Consider the following 15,093-nt stretch of genomic DNA (forward strand, 5'->3'; position numbering starts at 1 on the left):
CGCACAAACACACAATAACCGCCACTCTGCCCTGGTCACAAATAACCATTTATGACAATTTTGCCTTAAAGATAGGCCTAAGTGTCTGATCAACAACATTTTTTCTCGGTCCTCCGTGTTTCTCCACAAGGTGGAAATACCTCTGGACTCAGAGCCACCAGGAACCCCGGCTGTGGGCCAGTGCACACCCCTTCCCCAGGACCCTGCCAACACTTGGCCTCCTAAGCAAAGCCGCCTCACAGCCATGGAACCAGAGGGGCCAGCATGAAAGATGATATGTAGTAGAGAGACATCTTCTCCTCAGTGTCTTCCCCAGATGATAGGCTTTAGGAATTTTGCTGTGTTTTGAAGCGCAGGGAGCTGTGGCTCAGAGTTGGTGGGGAGAGAGCACGGTTCCAGTTGTACTCTTTGCCCACCCAGTGGTCCCAAGGAAAGCTCTCCATTCTTCACCTCTAAAGTTGTTAAGACAACCCTATGCACACCTGGAGAAAAGGACATAAGAGAAGCTCCACTTGCAGCTTTCTCCTGAGTGTCCAACCCTGAAGGACTTCCCAGCACCCAGCAGGCCAATTTAGTAACACACGAGAGAATGAACGAGAAAGCCCTCTGTAAACTGAGTTTTATTTCTGGGAGAGGGTAGAATGTATTTTTATAAAATGTCCCCATGGCTATATTTAAGCAAAGGTTTTGTCACTTGTCTCACACTGAGGACAGGGCTAGGCAAGAGATGCAGTGACCCGGGTGCCAGACCTATACACAATATCACCCCTGTCGTGACCTCTTGTGGCAAACATAACAAAGTCCAACGGGTTCTTGTACAAGGACCCAGGCCTCCCTGATGTCATCCAGGTGAGCATTCTACAAGGTAAGGGTCTACAGACCTTGGCATCATCTTCTCAGCCCATGACCAAAAATCTACCTGAAACTCATAATAAAATCCAACCTCCTCACCCCAGCCCCAAATGCCCACAGTTCTCTGGCCTCTGCCTCTGTCTCCAGCTCACCTTGAGCCCCTCCCCACCAACCCCCTTCACCAGCCACACACAGGCCCTCTCTCTGCTCCTCACACAGGGCTTTTATGCCTGTGTCCTCTGCCCTCTGCCTGTCCGGCTCCTGCTCATGCCTCAGACCTCATCCCTTTGCCTCAAAGAGTGGACCTTGGCTCCTTAGTCACTGTCTGTCTCTTTCATAGTACGAATCACAATGTGTGTTGATTTATGTGGCCACCTGGCTATTTCGTGTGACCCTTGCATCCCATGGCTGGACACACAGCAAGGCCTCAAAAAACAATCATTAAATGAATAAAGGTTATGATCACAAATGGTTCAAACCACTCGCATAGATGCCCAACCTCAGTCATCATACGAGATAGGAACGTTTAGAAAACACACCGAGTTTACTACTTTCCCCTTTAAGACTACTAAAGTTTCATAAAAACCAGCTTGCTGGCTGACAGGTAGGAGGGGAAACGTTCTCTCAAACATTCCCGGTGGGGCTGTCAACTGGCATAACCTGTTGGGGCAGGGGGAGCAATTCTGAAATATATAACAAAAATGCAAAAGCACCTAGCCTCTGACCTGGCAATTCCACTTCCAGGAATTTAGCCAACAACTTGCAAACATTTCTGCAAAATGACACAAGCAGGCTGTTATTCATTGCAACATTGGTTGAAAGAGCAAAAGATTGCAAACAAATGTCCACCAAAAGGTTGAAAATCCAGCTCCCTACATACAGATACGGAACAAGGCACAGAACAGTGTGCACCATAAGTGTGAAAGAAAATGCCAGAAACTACGACTGAGAGTTACCTATGGGTGAGGAACAGGGAAAGAGGAATCTGAGGAAAGGGAAGAGAGGGAGACTTCACTGAAGAACCTTTCAAGTTCTTATCCATTCAAAAGCAAATAAATGATGTGTCATCCACTCAAAATATTTAAAGATTCCAAAATCTTATGGAAAACTTTTTAAAGTAAAATTCCATTTTAAATTATATTCTTATCGTCAGTTTATAACAGGAACAGATGAGCAAAGGGAAGATGGGAGGAAACAGAGCTGCCTTTCACTCCCAAGCCATTAATAGCACTCACCCAACTCCACCCCAGCCTCCTTGCAGACATTCTCCAGGCTGCCTTGGTGAAAATTTGTGGGCGCATTGGATAGGAAGTATAAGGAAAGTGTCTCCCAATATTGTAAACATCCATCATGTCTAGGCTGATGTGATAAATTGAGTGGTCCCGCCAGGAGGGATCTGGCCCGAAACTTGGATCCAGGTAGCATTTCGCATTGACCCATGTACATGCAGAGAGACTGAGGCTGCACCCCACCTAACCCCCACGTGAGGGCGTGTCTTGGCTGAGTTTCCAGGCTCAATACCTTTCACTGCAGCAGAACTGGACTCTCAGAACCTTTGGATGGAAGAACCAAGTGCATGAACACTCAGTTGTCCAGGCCAGTGTGGCACAAGGGCTTGGAAGCCAAATAAATTTGGTGCGGGCTGATGGGTCGCTCATCACTAGCTTTGGGCAACTGACTGAACCTCTCAGGGTATCAGCTTGTCTGGCCCCTAGAGCCGTAATAATGATACCAATCTCGCAAGTTTGTGAGAAAGATTGGATATAATAAATGTAAAGAATCCAGAATAGTGCATATTCCTTTGTGGAGGACTCAATAAATGGTAACTATATACCCAAGTAAGCAGCACAAACATCATCAGTGGCCCCCAAACCACGTGTCATTATCTCTAGAGTTCAGGCAGACCTACCCTCACCAACCCATGGGCTCCAGAGTGAAGCTGTCCACCTGTATTGTAAATTTCAGGTCTTTACTAACTAACTTAACTAACTACTGGTATAACTCTAGGCAAAGCACTTCTCTGTGCCTCAGCTTCCTAATCTGCAAAATAAGATAATAACAATTACTTCAAATGTGAGGTACTTAGAACCAGGTCTCATACATTGTAAATGTTCTATTAAGTATTAACTATTATCATTATTATTATTATTATTCAGTACCAAAGAAATAGAAACACATGTTGTCACATGTGCACACACACACTTTCCAAGTTTAGAATTAAAAGATAAAATGTCAAAATTTCAGCATGCAACTCTCCAGAAACTATGTATTTTAAAAGGCAAGACTATAACTAAATTTTATAATAACAGCAATAATAATAACACCATTTTGCATTTTTACTTTTTTTCTATTCAAAAAGCTTTCCTCTATCTTGCCTCTTTCTAGCCCCAGTACAATCTTGTGAGGTGGATGGGAGAGGCTTTCTTTCTGAATTTTATAGCTAAAAGGAGATAAAATCATAAAGACTGAGGTTTGCCGCAGATTATTCAATCAGTAAACAGTCAAAGCAAAAGCATCTGATTCCTCCATACTCTCAGCGGACTTTCTGAGAGACATCAAACGAGGTCGAAGTCCTCAGAAGTTAGGTTGGCAAAGTTACGGTAAGAGGTGGCTGCTTGGGCAATGAATAACCAAAAAAGATAAGAAGCTGAACCCAAACGGACAAAATAGGACACCCTTGGCCAAAATACTCTTGGTCAATTATCAGATTAGCACACTTTTTTAAAAAATGAAAAAACGCAGTACTGGTGAGAGTGTCGGAAAATGGTATTCATACAGTGCTGGTGGGCAAATGAATTAAAAACACTGTCCTTGGATTAATTTAGCAGCAGGGATCCAGAGCTTTAAAAATGTTTAGGCCCTTTGATCCCACAATGCCACCTCTGGGGATTTATTCCAAGGAAAACTCATGAAGAGATGCAAAGGTCTAGCTGCAAGGTTGTTGGTTTTAGTATTATTAATAATAGAAAAACAATTACATCTGCCAACAGTACTTAATAAATTATGCGATGCAATTAAAAAGCTCTTGTAAAAGGAAATTCATTGCCGTGGCAAGATGCTCACAATATATCACTGAGAGGTAAAAGCAGGTAATAAAATAGCATCAGGAGCACGGGATGTTTCTTCAAAATGTAAATATATTCAGAGACAAATACACCCACCAAAATGTTAACAGTGTTGATCTCACAGTGATGGGTTTTTGTTTCTCATCATTTAAAATTGTCTATATGATATTCTTTTTAAAATGTTATTTTTGACAATGAGCATGTGCTCTTTGTGTAAATGTTTAAAGGACATATTTTAGAAGTAGATCTTCACTATCCCTTGACCATGCCTGTCAAGTTTTTCTGCTAAGTAAACTAACGGGTTTATGCCCAAATGCATTTGTGGGTTCAAAGATGAACGACCGCATGTTGTCTTGAGAAAGACCATAAGAATCTTTCTAAACTCATCACCACTACTAGGAAGATCAAATTCATGTCAACACATATTCCTGGCCCTTTCTGGGCAACCTTGTCTTCTTCCTTTTCCTAATGGATCAACACATTTACAGTAAACACAAGTCCTCAGCATCTAACGTACATTCTGTTCTCCAAGTTGCCTCTTGGGTGGACACTGTGACTCATCAAACTGGTTGGTCACTGGCTGCATCTTGAGGAGCATCCTTCCCCACCGTCCAGCTCCTCACAGCCTCACAAACGCAGCGCAAAACTCTCATTTTGCATAAGAGCAGTAAGGAGTTATACACTGAATTCAATAGTAAACCTCATTTTGTTCTCCTTTTTGTTTTATTTCCTTCCTTTAATCTCTCAGATTCTGTCCCATTTTCTTCTCATTCATACACACAACAACCCTATTAATAGGAATTACGTAAATCTAAGGGTATCAAATAAGAAATACAGGGCAATGTTTATGATCCCCTCTGAGACTGCATAGTCTTCCCCATAGCTGTAGATGCAACATTTGCAAAGCCTCTGGGGGAAAAAATGCTCGTGCTTTTAAAATGACGTTTGAAACCCTTACTGAGGGAAGCGTGTACAAGTATCGCCAATACAATGCAATGTAACTTTATATGCAACCAACGGAAGTCTGTTAAAAAATAATGCAGTGCCTCAGTCAAACATTGAGTGAGATTATGACCCTCTAAAACTGTGGAAGCTTAATGGAAAAATGATAAAATAAGTTCTTAATTCTAACATCATCAACAGCATTATGAAAGGACTTTATTTGCAATGCCCTTCACTAAACAAACCTTACCACTTACCACAAATCACATAACTGTTTACGGTTTATCAGTAGTATACGGTCATAAAATATATTTCCCATATACTTCATAGTTAATCTTCCACAGAATCAAACATAGGCAATCATAGGTGATTTCTTAACACGGCTTACACACACATCTAAGGTTAAGTGTACCTATAGAGCCCCATTAACTCCAAGAAATCCTTAAAATCTTGTTTCAACAAACAACACAACATTAACTTTTATCAGATTCCATTTGTCCCTCCTAAATATCTCATCAATGTGTAAGTAAACCAAACAAGGGAGGGAAAAAATACAGAAACAAAAAAACTGTAGTGCAATTAACCATCTTACTGTCTCCGTTGCTCATCCTTGGGGCATTTGGGAATGGCTGGCCTCCTAGGAGGTGGTAGCTCTCGGGGTGGTCCGGCACGGTTTCTTTTCCCAAATGAAGCCCTCTCAGTTGACACTGGTTATTACAAACAAAAGTGCGTTTTGAAGTCAGCCTTGGATAGAGTTGTTAATTCTTTTTTTCCTTTTCTGAAAGAGCTCTGGGTCGCTGCTGTGCCGCACGAGAGTGACAGCTCATATCTTGTCAGACACCCCAGCTGGCGCAGAGTCTCAAAGGAAGGAGAAAGTGGGGTCTTGGGGACGCCTGTGTCAGAGCCTCCAAGGGCTTTAATCCCTCGGCAGTGACACATCTGGGGAGCTATGAACAGGAAACTCAGAGCCGGGCAGACAGCCAGAATCACTCAGCAAACGTGCCAAACCCTTATGAAATACCAATATCCCTCACTGCACGCTAACCTCTACCGCTTCCTGAGGCTGGCGCTCTCTGCTTGTAGGACTTTGCGTTGAATTCGACCAGGCCAGCCAGCTATGTCCAGCAACTTATACTGTTCCCGCCATCAAACTCATGACCGGTCAGGGCCAGGCCAGGGGTCTTGTGCCCCTGCCCTCTCTGCCTACCCCCCAATCCTTAGAGCAATTCCCACAGAGACAGCCCTGGGCAATGTTGCAGGACCCTTAATTCAGATCTGCTCCTGTCCCAGACCCCAGCCTTCTTCTGGATGGTGCCCACTACCCCTGCCATGTGCCCTGAGAACACTGGAAGCCTCTCTTCTCCGCAGCCTGGACGTGGGGCGACCACTGATCGCTCCTCTGCCCAGGGTGATGCTCTGGGAGAAGCACGTGGGTCAGGGAGGACTCAGGAGCCAGAGCCTCTGGCTTTCACACATGCAGCCTGATCCACCCAGGAGAGACAGTGCTGTCGGGTCGCCTCTGTTATTTCTCTTATGGGCCCTCCTGCGCCCTGCATTCAGATGAACATTCTCAACGTGATACAGAATCTACCCAATCACCGTGCTGCTCTAAACTCTGAAGCATGGGGAGGAAGACAGACAAACCTCTTACTGTGGCATTCCAGGCCCTCAGTAGGCTGTTCTCAACAAGCCTTTCTGCCATCGTTCCCACCACCCTTTCTAAGAACGCTTTGCACTAATCTGGACTGGCCCCCTCACTCTAGCAGACACTGTTCAGTCCTTCGCCCTCATGCTCTCAGCTCACTGTCTGTCCTCATCCTGTTAAGTGTGACCCTGCCCAGCATGACATGTCCCACCCCCTCGGTGCCCCCCCATCCTTCCAATCTTCCCCGCTGTTCTCTCCAGCACACCCCCTACTGCATGGGGGCTGACTCTCCCACTCTGAACCTGTGCCTTCTCTCTGTGATGTGACAGAAGAGCAGCAGTGGGCACTTACACATGCCAGGCATTCTTCTAGGAAGCTTAAATTCTTTAGACCCATTTTATGATGAGGAAGCTGATTAAGCACCCTTCCCAAGCTCATTTAGCCAGGCAGGGGTGGAGCCCAGCCTGGCGTGGCTGTTCAAGTCTTACCTAGGGACAAGCACAATCTATTTGGAAACAGGGCTTATCTACTCAGGAACAGTGCAAGTTCCTAGCAGTCATTGTCTCTTCTTGGCATCCTTTCCAGAGGATGTCCCATTCTAGGTCATTACCAAGCAGCTGTGATGAATTGGTAGATTAGAGAGCTTTAATTGAGAGAGCACATGTTCCAATTTAGCCATGGACAGGGATTTCAGTAACATTAAGAATAAGCAGAATGGTCTTGAGGTTCAAGGCCATGTTCCTACAGTGGCCTTGTTGACATTTTGGACCTGTCTATAACGTGAATGTTCAGGTCTAAGCCACCTGGTGAAGCGACAGACTGCCAAAGACACAGCCTCACTGGAACATATGGGGAGACTCTCAGAGGCCAGGTGGAACTTCCCACCCTTCCTCCATCGTGGTGCAGCCACGAGGCCTGGGTGGGACCACTCCACCCCCAACCCAAGGGGCTGCCCCACTGGTCTCTTCTTCCCAAGGAGCCCGAGGGATGGGCACACCCAGGGAACAGCCTGTCAACACATGGCACCTCCTGGCCACGTTGATGGGCTCTGGGCTGGTCCAGTTGGAGCAAGGCTTACTGCAAGGCCAGGCCCTTAGGAGGGCTGCTGTGGCACCCTTCCTAAGACAAGGAGGGCAACAGCTTGAGGAGGATGCCCACCCACAAGGGAGGGGCTTCCAGAGAACTTCAGAGAAAGTGCTAAAAACTCATCCAACCCTATTATCTCTGGACTGTTCAGGGATGGGAGCCAATATATCCTTTTTGGTTTTTTAAAGCCAGGTCAGTCAAGTCAGATATTCAATTATCTGCAAACAAGTGTCCTGACACTCACAGGAGAGACCAACAGGCAGCCCGGAAGCCAGAGGGAGTCTGAACTCCTTTCCTCTGCACAGGCAGCTGGCCCTGCTCCTGCCCCAGCTGCTCCCTCTCCTCCCCTCTCCACTCCTCCCTCCTCTTACACCCCTCCCCTCCCCATAGTCTTCCCCATTCCCCTCTCCCTCCTCCTCTTCCTCCTCCTTCCTCTCCTCCTCTGTCTTCCCTCCCTCTTTCCTCCTATCTCTCCTCCCTCTTCCTTTTTCCTCCCTTTCCTTTGCCGGCCTTCCAACCGTCCCCCCAAAAAAAAAAAAAAGAAAGGGAAAAGGAAGCCCCGGGCCCAAAAGAAAGGGCAAAAAAAGAAAACGAAAAACCGCCGTGATTGGTGATTCACCGCTTTCAGAGGAACAGCTGCCTGCCCAGGAGCTCACACACAGCTGGGACTCTCAGGAACACATGTGTCTTCCAGGGCTGCTGGCCAGGGGCCCCTGATGCTGAAGGGTGACCAGGGGTCTCATTCAGGAGACACTCTTTCCTCCTGCTGGGTGCAAGGTCTAGGGGCTCTTTGAAAGAAAGCAGAGAAAGAAAGATCAGGAAGACCCAGCCCTGACTTCCAGAAGCTTACTCTCTAGCAGATAGGCAGGCTGTGGACGAGACACCACTGGGCTTCATCCACCATGAGTGTTTGCCTCCCAAATAGGAGTCTGTTACCCTAATTTTTCTCTAAGCAGTTTAGCATTATCTTTACTGAAGAGTGGAGAGGAGGGATTTTATTTCAAGAATTGTTTTGGCCCTTTTTTCCACTCCAGACAATTTCTTTCTTCCTCCTTCCCCCACTTCTCAACAAGGAGAAAAATGTCAGAAATCTGCACTGTTTAGTTAACATGTGTGAACACACACACACACACACACACACACACACACACACACACTTTCATGCCTGGGTTTTGTCAGCTGCATAGCTTCCCAACAAAGTTCAGGGAAAATAAATAGTCATAGTTGGCAACAAAACCTCAATACTAGAAGTTAATGGAAAATCTCCAAAACTCCCGAGTCCTTTATGAATGCCAGAGCTTAGACTTCCCTGAGCCGAGCTCAGAGTTTTAATACTAAAACTATCAGAGGTGGTCATTTTAACATGGTTTTATCAGTACACGGTCTTTGCAGAATTCCAGGATCTCTATATTTATACATAAAAGGTCAGAAATAATTCATGTATTTTCCCGGAATATTTTTATGAAAAAATTTACACAGTCACAATTTATTTGCATTTAAGAATATCTTTAACGTGGTTGTAATCCGTGTGTTTCCTTCCCGCACTTCACAGTGGAGGGGGAAGGAGAATATAAAGAAGCATGCGTAGCACGTGTGCGCATGCGTGTGCATGAGCATGCGCATATGTACATGCAAGTGAGCGCAACCCTGAAATCTAATCTTGACTCTCCCCCACACGTTATGCGTCATTAGGAAATGGTAGTAAACCTCTGTTTCACTGAGTCCAGCAATTCTGGGGTTAGAGAGGTACTGACCTGGCCCCAGAGGGCCTGGGTTAAAGGGTCAGCTCTAGCTTCATCCATGTTTCTTTGGGAAAATCACTTCATCTCACTGGGCCTTAGTTTCTTTACCTGAAAAAGACAAATCAAAACAGTGTAGTCGAAATCCTTGCTACCCAAAGTCTGGCCTGTGAACCAAGAGCATCACCAGGGAGTGTGTTAGAAATGCAGAATCTCGGGCCACCCCGGGACTGTTGGGTCAGCATCTGCATTCTACTGACATCCCCGGGGGACTGGAGTGCACATTAATGTCTGGCAAGCGCCAGTCTAAATGATCACTCACATGCCTTCCAGTGACACGCTCTGTTACTTTAACCCAGAAAAGTAACCACGCTGTGCCTGACGGCTGCCTTGCAGCCTTTGTGGTCAGGCTCTGGGAGAATCTGGCTTGATGACATGCTTGCTGCTCTGCTCTCGTTCCAGGCAGTGACATGTGAACGGTTCAGACCATCCCCATGACGCTCCCAGACTACCAAACTCTGAGGAGAATGCAGTCCCTTAATGCTTCACACTTCCAGACAGACAGCTTTCACATCCATTACTGGGTTTGGGGATTTTGCAAGCTCTGATTAGGGAACAGGAAGGATTCCAGATGAATTATTACGGGGATAGTCATTTAGCATTTAATGAAGCCATGATTGCTAAGAGAAAGCACAAAGTGACTAAGAAGAAGCCAGGCCTGGTGTAGCTCATTCAGCCTTTTGTTTGATGGGGTTTTTAGATGGGGAGATTAGGCAGAACACTGTGGACCTAGTGAATGGACTTCATGGCAACATTTGCAAACATCTGTCTTGTGAGCAAAATGAAGAACATGGTCAGTAGAGCTGGACACAGTCATACGTACCCACACTCTATGATAAATGGGTCAGTCTGGAGAGTGGGCTCTACTGGAAAGCCTCTCGAGCTTCATGCTTGGTCCCAACCTGGCTCGCACATGTGTAGCAGCCTCTCCTCCCAGGAAAGAGGCAGCCAGGCTGGGCACGGACCTGGTCCTGGTCACCCTTCAGTTGTGGAGAGTCTGGAGCAGAGGGATGCAGGATAGAAGGGAGAATAGGTGGGAAAGAATACATTTCCCCCAAAAAGCAAATTCAAAGTTAGAAAGCAAAACTGGAATTTCAAGCCCCCTAAAATTTTCAAGTGAGCACTGGCAAAAAGGAGCCAGCTGGTGTTCAGAGGGATCCTGGTAACATTCCTGGAGGCTATGAATACAGGAAAGGAGAATGCCTTGAGGCCAATCCAGGGGTTGGGGAGGGAGCTGGGAGGTGCAGAACACGTTCCTACAGCACAAGGGCAGAGCTGGAAAGCTTACGCATTCTAGAAGCCCTGGAGTTAAAATGGACTTGAATTCACTGAGTGAGCAAATCGGGACCCCAGCTAGGGATGCCATTAGGATGGAACCACAGGCCAAATCTAACACCATGAAACTTAACACAGACAAATCTAAAATCCTACTCTTAACTTCCCAAATCTAATTTTGAAAGTACAGGCAGGGCACACAAAGCAAAGCACTGGTGGAAAACAAAACCAAACAAATGCTGGGGTCTTGATGGACTAATCACTGTGAATCGCATGTGGTAGGAGACCATGTGCTTACCTGCCCTGGTGGAAGTGTAACTTCTAACATGAGCAAGGGTGCTCACTCTCAAGGCTGTCCTCAGAGCTGTGCTTTCCAAATGCTCTTCCAGCCCATAGGCTAAGGGGATTGATATCTGCACACCGGAAGCCGTTGGGCCATGCTAGGGGCTGAGATACCCTATCCCAGAGATGGAACAGGACAATGGGATAGAAAGTTCAGGAAGCCAGTGTAAGAAAGAACTTTGAAGTGCTACAGTGCTCAGCAACAAAACATGCCACATCCAAAGATAGTGTGTTTGCTCCAGTGAAGTATTCGAAGGCCACTTGGATGGGCATGAAGATCTAAGAGAAACTGCTTCTACCATCTCTTCCAGATCCTCTGATTTTGGGGTTCAGTTTGGGAGTTATTTTGTTCTGTTTTGCCCTCATGACAAATCAGTGTGCTAGACAGGGCATTTTCTCATTATTCACATTTTAAAAGAGGAAACTGAGGCTAGTATGGGTAAATCCAAAACTAGAATTTGGATCTACAAACTTTAATTCCTTTGCTTTCTCTTGTATTCTATCACAGTGCCTACCCGTACACATCTGTGAACTTTGCATGCAATGCCATTTTCAGTTCTTTCAGTGAATAAGGAAGTTATTATGTTTAACAAGGTAAGATGATATACTACTTGTATTCATCAGATGTCAAGCTCTAAAGATGAGTCACAGCCCAATAAATGTATCTGACTTATTGTGCTGTCAAATGTTATCTGAAACTGTATTGTCTTCAAGCACATTCTGGCACAAGGCAGCTAGGGTCACTAAATCTGTAGGAAGAGTTCAAAGGTTCCGATTAGTGTAGATTTTAAAAATATCTTTGCTACAAAGATATAAACACAACACGGAAGATATGGAAAATAAAGAAATAAAGACAAGATTTAAAAGCTCTTGCCACTTAATCCCCATCAATGTTAGCATTTTGGAATATTTTCATCTACTTTTTTTTCCTACTTCTACATACATATGTCTGTGTAATATCTTTGTACTTAACATGTCAGTAGTTTTTTATGCTATTACATGGCTTTCGTAGTCATAAATTTTAGTGCTGTGTACTATGCCATTAAATAGGGAATTGATGAATTCCCAATTTATTGCAATATTCTTGATTGTTGAATGTGCTCCTGCTTCTCAGCAGTCAAAACCAAGCAGGAGGCTGGGCACGGTGGCTCACGCCTGTAATCCTAGCACTCTGGGAGGCCAAGGCGGGCGGATTGTTTGAGCTCAAGAGTTCGAAACCAGCCTGAGCAAGAGCGAGACCCCGTCTCTACTAAAAATAGAAAGAAATTAACCGGACAACTAAAAATATATATAGAAAAAATTAGCCGGGCATGGTGGCGCATGCCTGTAGTCCCAGCTACTCGGGAGGCTGAGGCAGAAGGATTGCTTCAGCCCAGGAGTTTGAGGTTGCTGTGAGCTAGGCTGATGCCACGGCACTCACTCTAGCCCGGGCAACAAAAGCAAGACTCTGTCTCAAAAAAAAAAAAAAAAAAAACCAAACAGGAGGCAAACTCTTTACTGTTACTTGCAAGTTGCCTGGATGCCACTGTAGCTACAAATGACCTCCTACTCTGACACTTCTTCAATCTTAACTCCCTTTACAAGCTGTGTTTACAAGCTTGTAAGTTACAAGTTATGTTTTATATTTGGAAATAAAAAAGATTTTATCCACACACTACATTTGTTTTTTTTTCTTTTGAGACAGAGTCTCATTCTGTTGCCTGGGCTAGAGTGCCGTGGCATCAGCCCAGCTCACAGCAACCTCAAACTCCTTGGCTCAAGCGATCCTGCTACCTCAGCCTCCCGAGTAGCTGGGACTACAGGCATGCGCCACCACACCCGGCTGATTTTTTCTATTTTTAGTTGTCCAGTTAATTTCTTTCTATTTTTAGTAGAGAAGGGGTCTTGCTCTTGCTCAGGCTGGTCTCGAACTCCTGAGCTCAAACGATCCTCCCTCCTCGGCCTCCCAGAGTGCTAGGATTATAGGCGTGAGCCACTGTGCCCAGCCTCACACACTACATTTTAAAAATGTGGAAAGAGAGACACTTCCACTGTTTTCACAGTGGTTATTTGGGAGGGAAGGAATTGTTGTTAATACAGGGTTATTTTCTTCTTCCTTATTCTTTTCCGTGTGTCGTAGATATCTTAGCAAAAGCGTGCATTACCTCTAGTGAAAAACTTCAAAAATTTATAGAACGTGAAATGAAAGCCTCAGTCACTACAAATTAAACACTATTCTACTCCAGGTCCCTTCTGGAGCTGGTACACGAAGGGGCTACAAACAGCATGCATCTAACACAGGGAAACTAAGAGATCATGTAATATATTAGTTTGATTTGCTTCATTTTAAGAGCCATTATCATCAGATACGTTGGGAAGTGTGCATGTGTGTGTGTGGCGCCAGAAAATGGGATTTTTCCTTGTCTATTATATGACATCCTTGCAGACAAAGATTTCATGAGTGAAAGAACACATTCATTTTCTAGCCTGCTGCAAACATGGTTTATGGAAATCACAAAAATAAAAAGCTCTTTAAATGTTCCCAGTGGTTAACAAAAGGCTTGTGAGGCTGTACGTTTACTCAGTCACTTACTCAACCTCAAATCTGTTGTTCTTTTGCAATAAATAGTTCTCCTTTAAACATCAGCTCAATGTCATTGCTTCATCTCCTGTTCCCCCAACGTGGAGGAGTCCTAATGGGATCGTGTTCCCTTATGTAATTCTGACTTTAAATGATTCCTGTGGATTCCCTTCAAACTGCTTCTCTAAGAAATTCCTGAGTCCCTTTGTCTCTCTGCATAAAACAAGGCACAGAGTGAAATGGCACATAAGATTTTTCAAGCTGAGAACTAGCTGCAAAAGTCAGAAACTATGGTTCATTTACTTTTTGGGCCTATACCTAGGACTCAAGCTCATTGACTTTGAGGTCAGCCTCTGCAGACAAACAGTCCACCTTTACCTCTTACCAGCTGTGTGGCCCCAAGCAAGTTTCTTAGCCTCTCTGTGCCTTAGGTTTTCATCTATAAAATGGCAATGAATGTTTGAATTTACTTCACTGTGTTGTAGAGAATTTTAGGTAAGATAATACACTGAGAGCGCTTAGAACAGTACCTGGCATGTACAGTTAACAGTTGTTATCTGTAACTTTCTTTGTTCTTTTAAAAAAGCAATTCACCATATAAACACAATTAAAACAAAATGTTCCTGTGGGAGCATTTGACTCGATGTGCAATCTACCTCTACCCTGGTTTTCCTTCTGCCTCTCTGGGTGGGTCCCCTCTGTCCTCTGAGTCTACTTCCACCTTTTAACTTCTAGACTCCCCAAGAATCGCAGCCGCCCAAATCCTGCTCTTCTTGACCATCACGCTCTGGAAGGACAAGGACTTAGACTGGATTTCTAGCCCAGGCTCTGTCAGAGTTCAGGATAAATAACTCCCCGATGAGTGCTTCTCCTTGCAGGGGTTCAGGACTAACCCATTGCAAATGTGTGTCAGGTGCCTCCCTGGGTCTGAGGATATACCCCAGAAAACCCTGCTTTCAGGGAACCCCGAAGTCAAGGACAGCAGGGTGTGGGCCCAGAGTTGTGTCCTGAGGCTTTGAGAGATTCCTCAACAGAGGCGGCAGGGCTGGAGGAGTCACCACCCAATCAGCTTGGCTGACACCAAAGTGGAGCTCCCATGTCCCCCCACACATACTGACTCCTCACCAGGCCTCCTTTAACCCCCACCACCAGGCACAAGTGTGAAGCTCCCTTAGCCCCCTCATCCTTCCCCCAACCCCATCCATGCAGTCATTATAGTGCCTTTCTTTTTCTTTCGTGTTTTTCTTTACATTTGATTCTTTAAATCACCAGTGAATATTTCCCCAGGAATATTATGTTAAAATCTTTCTTTACAGCAATGTGGAGAAAAAAGACACTTTGTTCAGTCACCATTAATATTTTATATGACAGACGGTTGAAATAATATAATAATATATAAGCAAATATTGGTGCATTTAATGGTTTATGTGAAAAACCAGTGACCAGGGATTTCCAGCAAATGGACTTGAGACCAGTTCTGCTAACAGACTGAGGACAAAACTTTAAGTTATAGAGGATAAAAAAAAA

The 15,093-nt window shown here is 44.9% G+C and overlaps 1 protein-coding gene across 1 annotated transcript in view; it reads right to left on the reverse strand.

Annotated features, from left to right (window-relative positions):
* IL1R1 (interleukin 1 receptor, type I) overlaps positions 1-5,761 on the reverse strand; it is an 86,506-nt gene extending 80,745 nt beyond the window's left edge. The window contains exon 1 of the mRNA XM_012641866.1: positions 5,452-5,761. The gene's annotated coding sequence lies outside the window, so the exon portion shown is untranslated. The remainder of the gene's footprint in view (positions 1-5,451) is intronic.
* Between the last annotated feature and the right edge of the window lie 9,332 nt (positions 5,762-15,093).

The sequence above is a fragment of the Propithecus coquereli genome, unplaced genomic scaffold, assembly GCF_000956105.1.
Source record: "Propithecus coquereli isolate 6110/MARCELLA unplaced genomic scaffold, Pcoq_1.0 Scaffold171, whole genome shotgun sequence".
Lineage (NCBI taxonomy): Eukaryota > Metazoa > Chordata > Mammalia > Primates > Indriidae > Propithecus > Propithecus coquereli.